This window comes from Entelurus aequoreus, linkage group LG27 (genome assembly GCF_033978785.1).
Source record: "Entelurus aequoreus isolate RoL-2023_Sb linkage group LG27, RoL_Eaeq_v1.1, whole genome shotgun sequence".
Lineage (NCBI taxonomy): Eukaryota > Metazoa > Chordata > Actinopteri > Syngnathiformes > Syngnathidae > Entelurus > Entelurus aequoreus.
Window position 1 is genome coordinate 14,546,932 of NC_084757.1, and position 13,316 is coordinate 14,560,247.

General features: G+C 37.2%; 1 long non-coding RNA gene across 4 annotated transcripts in view; it reads right to left on the minus strand.

Annotated features, from left to right (window-relative positions):
• LOC133644657 (uncharacterized) overlaps positions 1–13,316 on the minus strand; it is a 164,782-nt gene that overhangs the window by 127,749 nt on the left and 23,717 nt on the right. For all 4 annotated transcript variants that reach the window (XR_009824802.1, XR_009824801.1, XR_009824804.1 and 1 more), the window contains exon 3: positions 9,021–9,172. This is a non-coding gene — a long non-coding RNA (uncharacterized LOC133644657). The remainder of the gene's footprint in view (positions 1–9,020; positions 9,173–13,316) is intronic.

A 13,316-nucleotide genomic window follows, 5' to 3' on the forward strand; every position in this document is an offset into this window, starting at 1 on the left:
TCATAAAAATAGAGAAAACGCATTCAATGAGAAGGTGTGACCAAACTTTTGGCCTGTGCTGTATATTTATATATATATATATATATATATATATATATATATATATATATATATATATATATATATATATATATATATATATATATATATATATATATATATATATATATATATATATAGCACAGAAAACATGTGTAACCAGTGTTTCCCATGCAATAACGTATTCCCCATTGCTCATTAACACGTTATAATGGGGCTGTCTGCAAATGTAGCTTGAATTTAGCTTGTTATTACAAGTCTGTAAACTAGGTGGCGGTATGCGTGGAAACGCTGCATCTTGCGGCTTTTTCTGATGTGATCGGGGACCTTTGAAGACCGACATGAAAGCACGTATTGTTCTTCTCAACAATCTGCAGGTGGTGCCGTCAGCCCCGTAAATTATTTGTATTTGTAAAAATATTTGTTATGCTTTTCCTGTTCTTTGTTCACTCTTACGTCTTTGTGCACGTGTTGGGCAAATTCAATAACCATTGAGATATTTATGAAAATATTGCAAGTTTTTTCGTATATATAATAGGGATGTCCCGATCCAATATTTGGATCGGATCGGCCGCCGATATTGGCCAAAAAATGCGTATTGGCAAGGCATGGGAAAATGTTGATCCAGATCCAGTTTTTAAAAAAATTCCGGTCCGTGTTTTCCAAGGCACAGATTTAAATAATACATTCCACTTTTCTGCTGCTCCCTAATTTCCGTTCTGCATTTTCCAGCACACCTTCAACACAGTCGAGTATACGTCCTCACGCAGATGCCTTTAGCTGCCGGCATTACACGACAGGCTCTTCCCACTCCTTGTGTCTGCTTCACACAGACAGCAAGCGCACCTTCTAACACACGTCACATACTGTCACGTCATACGTCACATACGTATACGCCAGAGGTGTGGACTCGAGTCACATGACTTGGACTCGAGTCAGACTCGAGTCATGAATTTGATGACTTTAGACTCGACTTGACAAAATGTAAAGAGACTTGCAACTCGACTTAGCTTTAACTTTAACATCAATGACTTGTGACTTCACTTGGACTTGAGCCTTTTGACTTGACATGACTTGCTACTTTCCCCAAAACCTAAAGCTTAAAAAGTTATTTGGGAGCGCTCCGTATCTTTCATTTTGTACGTGTCTGTCTATCTATCAGCGTGTGTGCTGCCTGTCAGCGTGTGTGCTCTCAGTACAACAGCCAATCAAATTAGATCTACATTGTTTTCATCCCACAGCATTCATCCAATCAAATTGCAGGACAACCAATGAACAAGAGTTGTCAAACAACGCGCCAGTGAGAAAGATTTATACCAAAGTTGGTTTCGCTCGGGTATAAAAACTACGACTTGGTCAACAAAAAACGAATTGCCGTATGCAAATCATGCAGTTCGAATATTACAGACGGAGACGCAACAACTTCCAACTTTGTTCGACATTTGAAGTTGCACAAAGAAGGGTAAGTTTTGAATGTAAGCTAACGTTTATTGGCTAAGTAACATGACTTTTATTTGCTGTGTAGTTAAATCAGTGAGGCTGTAAACTCACTGCTAACGTCATAACCATAGACATCTTATAAGGGTACACAGCATCGAGCGCTACTGCCTACTGGCGCAGACGAGACGCGGGGCCGCCATCTTGGAGTGGTGATCCGCTCCACTCAGTGCAATTCATTTGGCAGGAGCAATGAACTGTCAGCGCATTTAATTCATTTTACCTCACTGAATACCACTCATTTTCACGCGCTTTTTTGTCATACGTGTAGCTATGATAACGGACACATGTTTTATTATTCATGGTTTGCTTAACAGTAATATAATATTCTTATATGCTATAAGTGACCAGACGTCCGAGATCAAAACTGGGAATATAAACCCAGAGAAGAGGGAGAAAAAGGTTCAGCTATTTTTAAGTTGAAGAAACAATATGATTACGTTATATATACATGCGTATATCCTACATAAACAATGTATGAATACATTTGATATCTATATATCTTATAGACTGTATCTCTGTTGCTGCAGCAACAGAGAGTTTATTCTGTCTTGACACTTTGTATTGATATTTTGTATTACATTCTTCCCTTAAATGATCATGTTTACAGTGATTGTTATATATGTATTTTTTATGTATGTCGCTTTGGTTAAAAGCGTCTGCCAAATACTTGAACATATATAAACACCTGAAAGTCTTTATGCCAGCTAAAACCACCAATCTGTTTCACTGGATTCAGAATAAAACCAAATGCTGCCTTACCCAACAATGTTAGTATTTGAATATTGTTACTTGAAGACTTATTCCTGGTTACAATTATACTGTTAAGAAAGTATTGTCTTATATTTTGCCTAAAATGAGAATGCATCATAATCAGTGGCGGCTGGTGAATTTTGTTTTAGGTGGGGCTGAAAGTTTGTAAACCAAACCCCTGTAGGGGCGTCATCCTCCCCCAGAAGATTTCTTTGTGATTTTCACATACAAATATTGAAGATCTTTGCTCCTTCTCAACTCTGTGGTAATGTTATTTTCATAAAATATAACCAATAGTACATTAATATTAAATCTTACTTGTGAAAAGTAATCCCCCGATTCCTATTTTCAACAGTCCGCTCATTTGAGCAGGAAAACGCTGAACACCAGCCCGGCATCTTTGTTTTCTACCTGTCAACTGTCAGTTTAGGCTGCTCGCCGGCTCCTCATCACCACTTCAAGATGCAAATTGCTCGCGTCACAGCAACCAATGCTGCGTCTACTTATAAGATGTCTATGGTTATAACGTCATTGCAAACACGGCAATCTGTTGCGTCCACTGCAGTTCGCTACCTTATTCATACTTTTTGTCAAGTGATTTTTTTTAAGCAGGGTTGCATGAGGTACCTAGACATAACGTTACGTTAGTCAATGTATCAACCACAGTAACGTGACGTTAGACGGCGGTCAGCAGCACCGCATATTTTAGCCACCTACAAAAAGACAAACATAGTCAAATAAAGGTCAGTTAAAATGTATACTATATTAAGAATATGTGTACATATTGCATAGGGCCCTGACATCTAAAAAGTACAACTCTGTTCATTGTTATGTTCATATATTTGTTATGTTTTTCATGTGTACGCACACATCAACACACATACAGTACAAGATGAGATCAATGAGATAAGGTAAGAACAGAATAGAAACTGCTGTGGAACTAGTTACAATGCAATATGCCATGGAAATACAATGTTAACACTTTTGTACAAATAAGTACAGTTGCACTTGTTTTTGCAAATGTGTTTATTCTGTAAAGGAATGAGTTAAATGTTTAAAATTGTTTACACTATTAAAATGACTGGTTAATAGTGCTATTATGAATTGCAATGTCAGTACTATTTTTTTTCTTTCTTGCAATTTCAAATGCACTTGTTTTAATAAATAAATACAACGTTTTAAAAGCATACACAATCTGTGTAAAAATATTAGTCTGTGGTTAAAATGACTTGAAAGGACTCGAAACTCAAAATGCAGGACTTGTGACTTGACTTGAGACTTTCCAGTCTTGACTTTGGACTTGACTCGGGACTTGCCTGTCTTGACTCGGGACTTGACTCGAGACTTGAGGGCAAAGACTTGAGACTTACTTGTGACTTGCAAAGCAATGACTTGGTCCCACCTCTGGTATACGCCCTCTCCCAGCAGAGAGGTAGCAGCATGGGTAACGTTAGCTGTGATGCTAGCGTAGCCGTGTGAGCGGTAATAATGAAGGAAGAATTAATTCATTCCCAAGAAAAACAGCAGGGGGTCCATCGTCTGGCGGTGGTTTGGCTTCAAGTGGGAATATGTCGAACAGACAACCGTAATTTGTCAAATGTGGGGCAAAAGCGTTGCTATAAAAAGTAGCATTACTGCTAATATGTAGCATCGTTTGAAAAGTCCCCTGCTAGAAAATGAAGAGTGTTTGAAACTCCGCACGTCAACATCTCCATTGTGTATTATTCAAACTCACCTAATTCAGCTGGCTAGTTGTTATCAAGAGTACTAAAACCCTTTTCAACATGAATCTGACAACTAAGTAGGCTAAATAACTTTAAATTTTAATACATGCTCGGATAAGGCCAGTATCGGTATCGGATCGGAAGTGCAAAAACCTGGATCGGGACATCCCTAATATATAATGACGTCATTCTAAAAAAATGGCTGATTTTGTACTTGTACTGTATTTATCTAAGACCTTTGCACCCTGTGTTATGACTTTATTTAGATCAATCCAATTTTTAAACATAATTTTCTAGCTTTCTTATAATTTTGTCTTTGACTATGACTTTATCCCTGTTAATAATGATTTATTTTAAATGTTTTTCCAACTTTTGTCTCTTAATATTTTAAATGTAGTCCCTTAAATGTATTTTTTTATAAATACTTTTCTGTATTTGTAAAATTACAAACACTACTGCGACTTTACATGTAATATTTACAATTTTACTTGAATATTACAATCTTTTTTTCATGTTTGTAATTAGAAATGTTACGATTACCGATATGATAAACCGTTACATGCAAACCAAACATGTACACATTTTAAATCTATTTCATTATAACTTTTTTGTCGATTTTTATTCCATTGTGCTTTTGTTGCTGTTTTTATGATGAGGGACTTCAAATAGAAATTAGCATGCTTGCTATAATCTGTTATATTTACACTTCGTCCAGTGTGTTATTGTATTCATTAATATTCCTTGCCCCTTTAAATGAATTAATAAACAAACCGTGTTAAAATGATCAACAGTTATTAACATTTAAAACATTTTTAATTATCGTGATTAATTACCACACTTTGAAAAACTCCCGGTTATAAGCGGCTAGCGCTCCAATCACTATCTTAAATGCTAACATTAAAAAATGCACCATTTATCTACAGCAGGCATAATCCAAAAATTGTTTTAGGGGACCACATTTCCAGAAAGTTAAGAACCGGGGGACCGGACTTCTCCTTTCACTTTTATTCTTATTTTGTATATTCCTTAGACCCAGCGTCGTCTACAGACATTTGATGTTGGTCTATTTATTTTGTCAAGAGTTACAGTAGCACTCGGCCGTTTTTTTTTAAGGACCTTCTGCAAAAAAGCTAGTCAAAGATCCTCTCTATTCCTCTCTGCAGTGGTTTTTAGGAATTTCCTGCAAAAATGTAAATCTCTCGCAGTTTATTAAACTGAACTCACGAGTAACCAGTTGAATAACCCAAATGATGAAAAAGAGAGGACCTAAACTGGAACCTTGAGGAACACCACTAGTATAACTAAAGAAGTTGGTCAAAAGACTACTGACTACGTCTGAAGTAAACAAGTTACAGCAACACAGTTACAAATGTGTAACTGCCAAAAAGGGGAGGACTCAAATGGGTGCCCTGAGGAACGCCTCAGTTATGTAAACAACAAGTTTGGACCCCAGTGTTCCATGTTCGCTAGCACGGTTAAAGTGTCAATGCAAGGATCTGCTAATGTGTTAACAGGGATCCTAGTTCCTCTATACTATTCCGCACTCCATCCAGCTGTATAATCACTCGCCATACAGCAATAGATAATATTTGTCTATTACCTGACCGCTTCTATGATAGCTACCTCCCTGTGTTAATAATGTATATTTTCTGCAGGATGTACTCTCTATTTTATGCTGCCCTTTCTTTTTTTTTTGCTGCAGCTGTTACATATACTCTAATATTGTACATGGTAATTGGGATTTGTTATATAATGTATATATTATATAAAAACATAATATAATAATATAATATATCAGTATATTTTATATACTGTATATATAATATGTAAATATTGCATATATGTAGGGCTGCAACTAACGATTAATTTGATAATCGATTAATCTGTTGATTATTACTTCGATTAATCGATTAATAATCGGATAAAAGAGACAAACTACATTTCTATCATTTCCAGTATTTTATTGGAAAAAAAACAGCATACTGGCACCATACTTATTTTGATTATTGTTTATCAGCTGTTTCTACATGTTGCAGTTTATAAATAAAGGTTTATAAAAAAATCTAATAAAAAACATATTTAAAGTATATAAAATAAAATAAAATTGCCTATGCGCATGCGCATAGCATAGATCCAACGAATCAATGACTAAATTAATCGCCAACTATTTTTATAATTGATTTTAATCGATTTAATCGATTAGTTGTTGCAGCCCTACATATATGTTATATTTTATATATTGCTACTACGGTACACATTTTGTGTCTACTTAATAACTGCATTATCCACTCCATCCTTACCCTTTTCATCCTATGAAACTGAGCTACTATGTGGAACAATTTCCCTTGTGGATCCATAGACTTTGTCTAAGTCTAAGTCTATACAACAGGAGCACTGTTTGTTTGAATTTGCTGCAAATATTTTTTGTTTCACAAGTTTGGAACTAAACTCGGGGCCTGGTATGGTGTCATTCCCGTACATGATTTGGCCCCCGGAACGCCTGTTGCTGTACAAAGTTTGGTGGAAATTGTTTCCTTACTACTACTAACCAACAACAAATTAAACACCTATGCACAGACTTGCTCGGATTGGAGATAATATTTCATGGTTGTCGCTAGGCAGAATTCATAGGCTCATTTATAACAGCCCCACCGGCCAATGAAAAAAATGCCTCAGACGTGTCACACCCACACCACTTTTTCCGAATACTTTTTACGACAATCGGTCAATGTCGACGCCCCTCTGACTGGCATCAACATAAACGGTTGTCGACATAGCCGAAACCACACAGTGGACCAGGACTTGATGAGTTGGTTGACATCGATGGGTTGTCGTCTAAAGCGGGTCCCCTGTCACGTCACTGCTCTGTATTAACTATAGAACACACAATGGACCTGTAGCATTGTCCCCCATGCTGTGGCCGTCGATGGTGTCATTTTGTAGGTTTCCATTCAGTGCACTCTCTGAGCATCTGTCAGTCTTGTGCAGCCATCCAGGCCCATTCTCTCCATCCTGCCCTGCAGCCTTTATCTGTGGCCCTCTATTGGGGGGGGCAGTGACCCCTGCATGGGATGACCTCATCTTCAGCTCTGCCTCCCTCTCTGTGGGTCTCTCGCTCTCTCTCTCTGGCCGGTAGAATAGGCGCGGGATTAGGGTTATAATAGCGGCCTGGCAGCTCACTGCCGGAGTCTATTGTGTCTTTGTGTGCGTGGGAGGGGTGCAGCACTCGTGGCCACACTTGCATTCTGACTGGGAACATGCCCAAATATGCCCGCTGGATTAGAAAGAGAGGTGGACAGAAAGGAGAAACGGGTCTGCCAGCCACAAAGGTCACATGTGGACACAGGGGGCTTGTGAGTGTTAGTTAGACCTGGAAGACCCAGATAACAAGGGGTCCATTTGGGTGGGAGTCTGGCCCCCACAAAGCACACCTGAGCTCCCGTAAATCAACTCCCTATTGGAGTCTTTTGTACAAGGTTTTATTCTTAAAAATACCAGTAATAGTGGAGTCACGACATTAGCTTTGCGGGGTTTCCACATGTTAAAATGTGCTTAAGGACAATTTGGGGGGGATTTAAGAAACATTTTTGATTTAATATAAGACTTGAAGTATATATAATTTTTAGTGGCATGTTTGCAGGTATACTTTTTGATAGTACTACTTCTGCAGTATCAGACGCTTGTTCTGTTATGGGCCGTAGTGTAGCCACAAAATAAAATCAATTATTTTATTTATATGCATTCTATGATTTAGATCAGTGGTCCCCAACCACCGGGCCGCGGCCCAGTACCGGTCTGTAGATCGATTGGTATCGGGCCGCACAAGAAATGTTAAAAAATTAAAATAATAAAATAAAATATGATTATTTTTTATTAAATCAACATAAAAAACACAAGATACACTTACAATTAGTGCACCAACCCAAAAAACCTCCCTCCCCCATTTATACTTAATCACACTCATTCGCACCAAAGGGTTGTTTCTTTCTGTTATTAATATTTCTGGTTCCTACATTATATATCAATATAGATGAATACAGTCTGCAGGGATACAGTCAGTAAGCACACATGATTGTATTTTTTTATGACAAAAACAAAAAAACATACCCAATTAGGGATCTCAACATCTACGGTCCGTAATATCATCAAAAGGTTAAAAGAATCTGGAGAAATCCCTGAACGTAAGCGACAATATTACAGACCTTCGATCCCTCAGGCGGTACTGCATCAAAAAGCGACATCAAGTGTGTAAAGGATATCACCACATGGGCTCAGGAACACTTCAGTAAACCACTGTCAGTAACTACAGTTTGTCGCTACATCTGTAAGTGCAACTTAAAACTCTACTATGCAAAGAGAAAGCCATTTATCAACACCCAGAAACGCTGCCGGCTTCACTGGGAAGTCATCTAAGATGGACTGATGCAAAGTGGAAAAGTGTTCTGTGGTCTGACGAGTCCACATTTCAAATTGTTTTTGGAAACAATTTGCCCTAGAACAATCCGGATTGTTATAGGCGCAAAGCTCAAAAGCCAGCATCTGTGATGGTATGGGGGTGTATTAGTGCCCAAGACATGGGTAACTTACACATCTGTGAAGACACCATTAATGCTGAAAGGTACATACAAGTTTTGGAGCAATATATGTTGCCATCCAAGCAACGTTATCTGAGTGTTGTTAAAAGGAAAGGCCATGTAACACAGTGGTAAAAAATACCGCTGTGCCAACTTTATTGCAATGTGTTGCTGCCATTAAATTCTAAGTTTATGATTATTTGCAAAAAAAAAATTATTAGTTTCTCAGTTCAAACAATAAATATCTTGTCTTTGCAGTCTATTCAATTGAATATAAGTTGAAAAGGATTTGCAAATCATTGTATTTTGTTTTTATTTACGAATTACACAACGTGCCAACTTCACTGGTTTCGGGATTTGTATTTGCCGCATCGGACCATAAACCAAAGATATATTCTGGTACGAATTATTTTGTAAATGTTTATTTACATACCTTAATTGCTTTCAAACAGCGCCTGTCTCACGGCAGTAAAATGTCTGATCAAACTAAACAGAAGTCATCGTCGTGGATCCACGAGCTGCGGATGCTTGCTCTCCAATCAGCTAAACAGACTCCGTGGAGACAGTTTTGGGGATTTTACGAAACTGAAACAATACAAAAAGAATGCCATTGTAAGTTAATATTACTAACACAGACACTTGTAAAAAGTGCATATTCGCAAATACTAACAACGCTAGCATGATTACATACAAATATGCATTAAAACACTCCTGCAGACATCACACATGGGACGGTTTAGTACAGTGGTCCCCAAACTACGGCCCGCGGGCCGGATCTGGCCCGCAAGCGTCAAAAATCCTGCCTGCGGGAATAAAAAATGTTGGGTTTTTTTGTTTTTTTTTAATCTGTCATTTCTAATCCATTTTCTACCCCTTGTTGCTCTTGGTGTCTCCAAATTATATTGTCTAAAAATGCATTTTCCCATCGATAACGTGTCATAATCGCGCTCGGAATTGGAATATATATATATACACATACAGTCCGGCCCCCGGCAAAAAAAATTTGGGGACCCCTGGTTTAGTAAGTATGAATTGTTTTAGTTATATTGTAAAACATACAAACATTGCTTGGAGTGATGAATGAAGAATCATTTTGAGCAGAAACACTATAGACCAGGGGTGTCAAACGTACGGCCCGAAGGCCGGATCAGGCCCACGAACAGGTTTCATCCGGCCCGCGGGATGAGTTTGCTAAGTATAAAAATGTACCTGAAATTTCTGAATGAAAGAAACAGCTGCTCTAAATGTGTCCACTGGATGTCGCAATAGCAATTATTTTTATCTTTGTAGATGATGCTACATACTGTATGTACAAAATAAACCACATGTTAGTACATCATTCGAGGAAAATGATCAAACTACCTGAATAACATACTGTAATTTGATTTTGATATAATTTTTTTATCTTGATAGATTGAAAATTAACACCAATGAGTTGACTGATGAACATTATCACAATTTATTCAGAAATCAAAATAACGACAAAGTATATATATACTATTAACCGCAACAGGTAATTGTAAAAAAACAAAACAACAACATTGTACAATTTCAGAAAGTGCTTGTTCTATTTTTAAACAAAGAAAACAATCTGAATGTGTCTTTATTTTTAAGTTATCGTGCCGTGATTTTACCAGTCTGGCCCACTTGGAAGTGGATTTTTCTCCATGTGGCCATCGATCTAAAATGAGTTTGACATCCCTGCTATAGACTAATAGACAAAACAGGATATAATTAAGTCTCAAAGCACGAAACAGGAAGTACATTTTCAACCCGAAGCACCTGCAGTGAGCGAACTTGACCAAAAGATGACGCCATAAGACAAACAATATCACACATTTCAGCGTCAGTGTATTTGTTGAATACAAAACATTGAGGCCGTTAGCAGAGAAAAATCCATATACTGTATTAGCTGCACCGTTTTATAAGCTGCAGTGGCCAAAGCGTAGGAAAAAAAGTAACGGCTTAAAATCTGGAAAATACGTTACTTTTAGAGCAGTGCAAGCTGAACCAGATGTTTGTTCTGTTATTGGGCTATGGTCTATTTACAGAATAAAATCAATTATTCTTATAAATGCTATGATTTAGATTTTTTCCAACATTTTTAATATATTTTTTCAATAAATATGTATTTTTTTTTATTATAAATTAAAAATATTTTAACAATATTCTGACTAAATGTTCATTTAATTATGTATTTTTAAATAATACCCAGATTTGTTTTTCTGTAATATTACCACTTTATTCCTTTACAATACTATAACACAACCACACAAGCTATGAGTCTATCATTCTCTTATGCAAGCGCTTAGGCCACAGGTGTCCAACTCAAGCCCCGGGGGCCAGATCTGGCCCGCGACATTTTATCTGGCCCGCAAACATGATATGTGTCAATAAAGTACTTAATATTTTCTTACTAAATGTAATGGATTTTTTTCATTTTGACAGAAAACATATGTACTGTTTGAAATTGCAAGCCTTTTAAACTTTTATAGTATCCATTATTGCAACACATTTTACAGTATATTATCATAGTTTCCAAACATTTTTGGTCTAAATAAAAAGAAATACTTAAATATCTGCTTGACTTATGATTTTACAGCAAACTACCCATCAAATTAATAAATATGACAATAAATATTACGGTGTTCTTTACAGCATATTACTGTAAATTGAAAAAACTACCATTTTTTTGCGTTAAAATTCTGGGGCATGGTCAGGATTGTACCACCTCTGCCTCAATTTGAGAAAAAAAAAAAAGTGGTCAAATATATTAAATATACATGTTAAATAAAACCTCTGCCTTATTTTTTACGAATACTTAAGCCTAATTACCTCATTATGGTGGTACTTGGAGAGCCAGGTTTTTTTTCTGAGGGGGTAACCTGGTGAAAAAGGTTTAAGAACCACTGTCTGAGTTTATCCAGAATATTGAAATTTTCAGATTGGACAAGTGCTTGTGCCACAAAGCTGACAACATTTTGCAAGTTAACACTCAACAAAACTGCCCTGCAAAAAAATCTACAGTCAGTAAAATGTTAATTGGTAAGCCTATTACAATATAAAGTATGCATTTATCTGAGTCTGCAAAATATATTTTATAGTGATCGATTCGCGCCGAGTGCCTGGTCGTTGTGGTGTGACTAACAAGCCATGTTTACTCAAATTTTCCGTCACTTCCAACGCTAATTTAATGAATTTAATCACCGTAACTGTAAAAAAAATAAAAAAATAAATCTGTTCTTTGATTAGCAAGCTTTCCAATTATACCAACCTTTTAGAACTCGGGTAAATATTGAGAACGTTATAACAGTTGTAACAAAAAGTCACACCTAAAAACCTAGAGCGCCATTGACTTTGCATTGAAGAAGTTGACCAAATTAGTGCATTTTTGTAGGTTTTAAAAATCCATAACTTTATTAATAATTATAGCAGGAAAATGATACCTCTGTCGTTGGAATCGTCTTTACTAGTACATGTTCCATGTAAAACTAAAATTAAAATTTCAACAAGTACACCTACTTTATACCCAGAGCTCGGATTTAACCATGGCAACTGTGGCAAAAGCCGTGACCGCCCTCGTCATTTGCCGTAAGCCCTAAAAAATTGACCAACATCTGCGGCACGAACATGCCGTGACCGCCCTTGACTTTGTACTTGTTAATGGGCGAGGGATGTAACAGTAAACGGTGTAATGATAATTTTCGATAAAATTCCAGACGGTTAGTAATACCGTCTACTTTTTTAATTACAGAAAAAACTTCATTTATTACTGCATTTCAGGCAACACCAAGTCAGGCGCATGCGCACTAGCGTCGTTTGGCTTGATAATCATAGCGGACTAAGGACACGGACTTTGCTCGGGAGATTTCCCCTCGTAGTAAACGGAGCCAAGCGCTTGGTTAAAGTAATTTTCCCTCGCTTCCCGCCGTGCGTTTAAGAGCGCACTGCTGTGTTTAGATGGCGACAGGTGTGGACAATATTGGAGACATGCGCACTTGTCCCCACACTAAAAGTACACAGCGAAGGAGAAGACAATTTGATGTTTTGTAGCAGTCAATGTGTCGTGAACGTTGTCACAACTTGTTTATAAAGTCTTTACTTTATTGACTGGGATGTTCAATCGTCCTTTATTTAACTGCAAACTGTATCAGTGTTCACATTAGGGCTAGGCGATATGGCCTTTTATTAATATCTCGATATTTTTAGGCCATGTCACGATACACGATGTATATCTCGATATTTTGCCTTAGCCTTGAATTAACACCTGATGCATATAATCACAGCAGTATGATGATTATATGTGTCTACATTAAAACATTCTTGTTCATACTGCATTAAAGGCCTACTGAAATGATTTTTTTTTTATTTAAACGGGGATAGCAGATCTATTCTATGTGTCATCCTTGATCATTTCGCGATATTGCCATATTTTTGCTGAAAGGATTTAGTATAGAACAACGACGATAAAGATCGCAACTTTTGGTATCTGATAAAAAAAGGCTTGCACCTACCGGAAGTAGCGTGACGTAGTCAATTGAACATATACGCAAAGTTCCCTATTGTTTACAATGATGGCCGCATGAAGTGAGAGAGATTCGGACCGAGAAAGCGACAATTTCCCCATTAATTTGAGCGAGGATGAAAGATTTGTGGATGAGTAAAGTGCAATTGAAGGACTAGTGGGGAGTGGAAGCGATTCAGATAGGGAAGATGCTGTGAGAGCCGA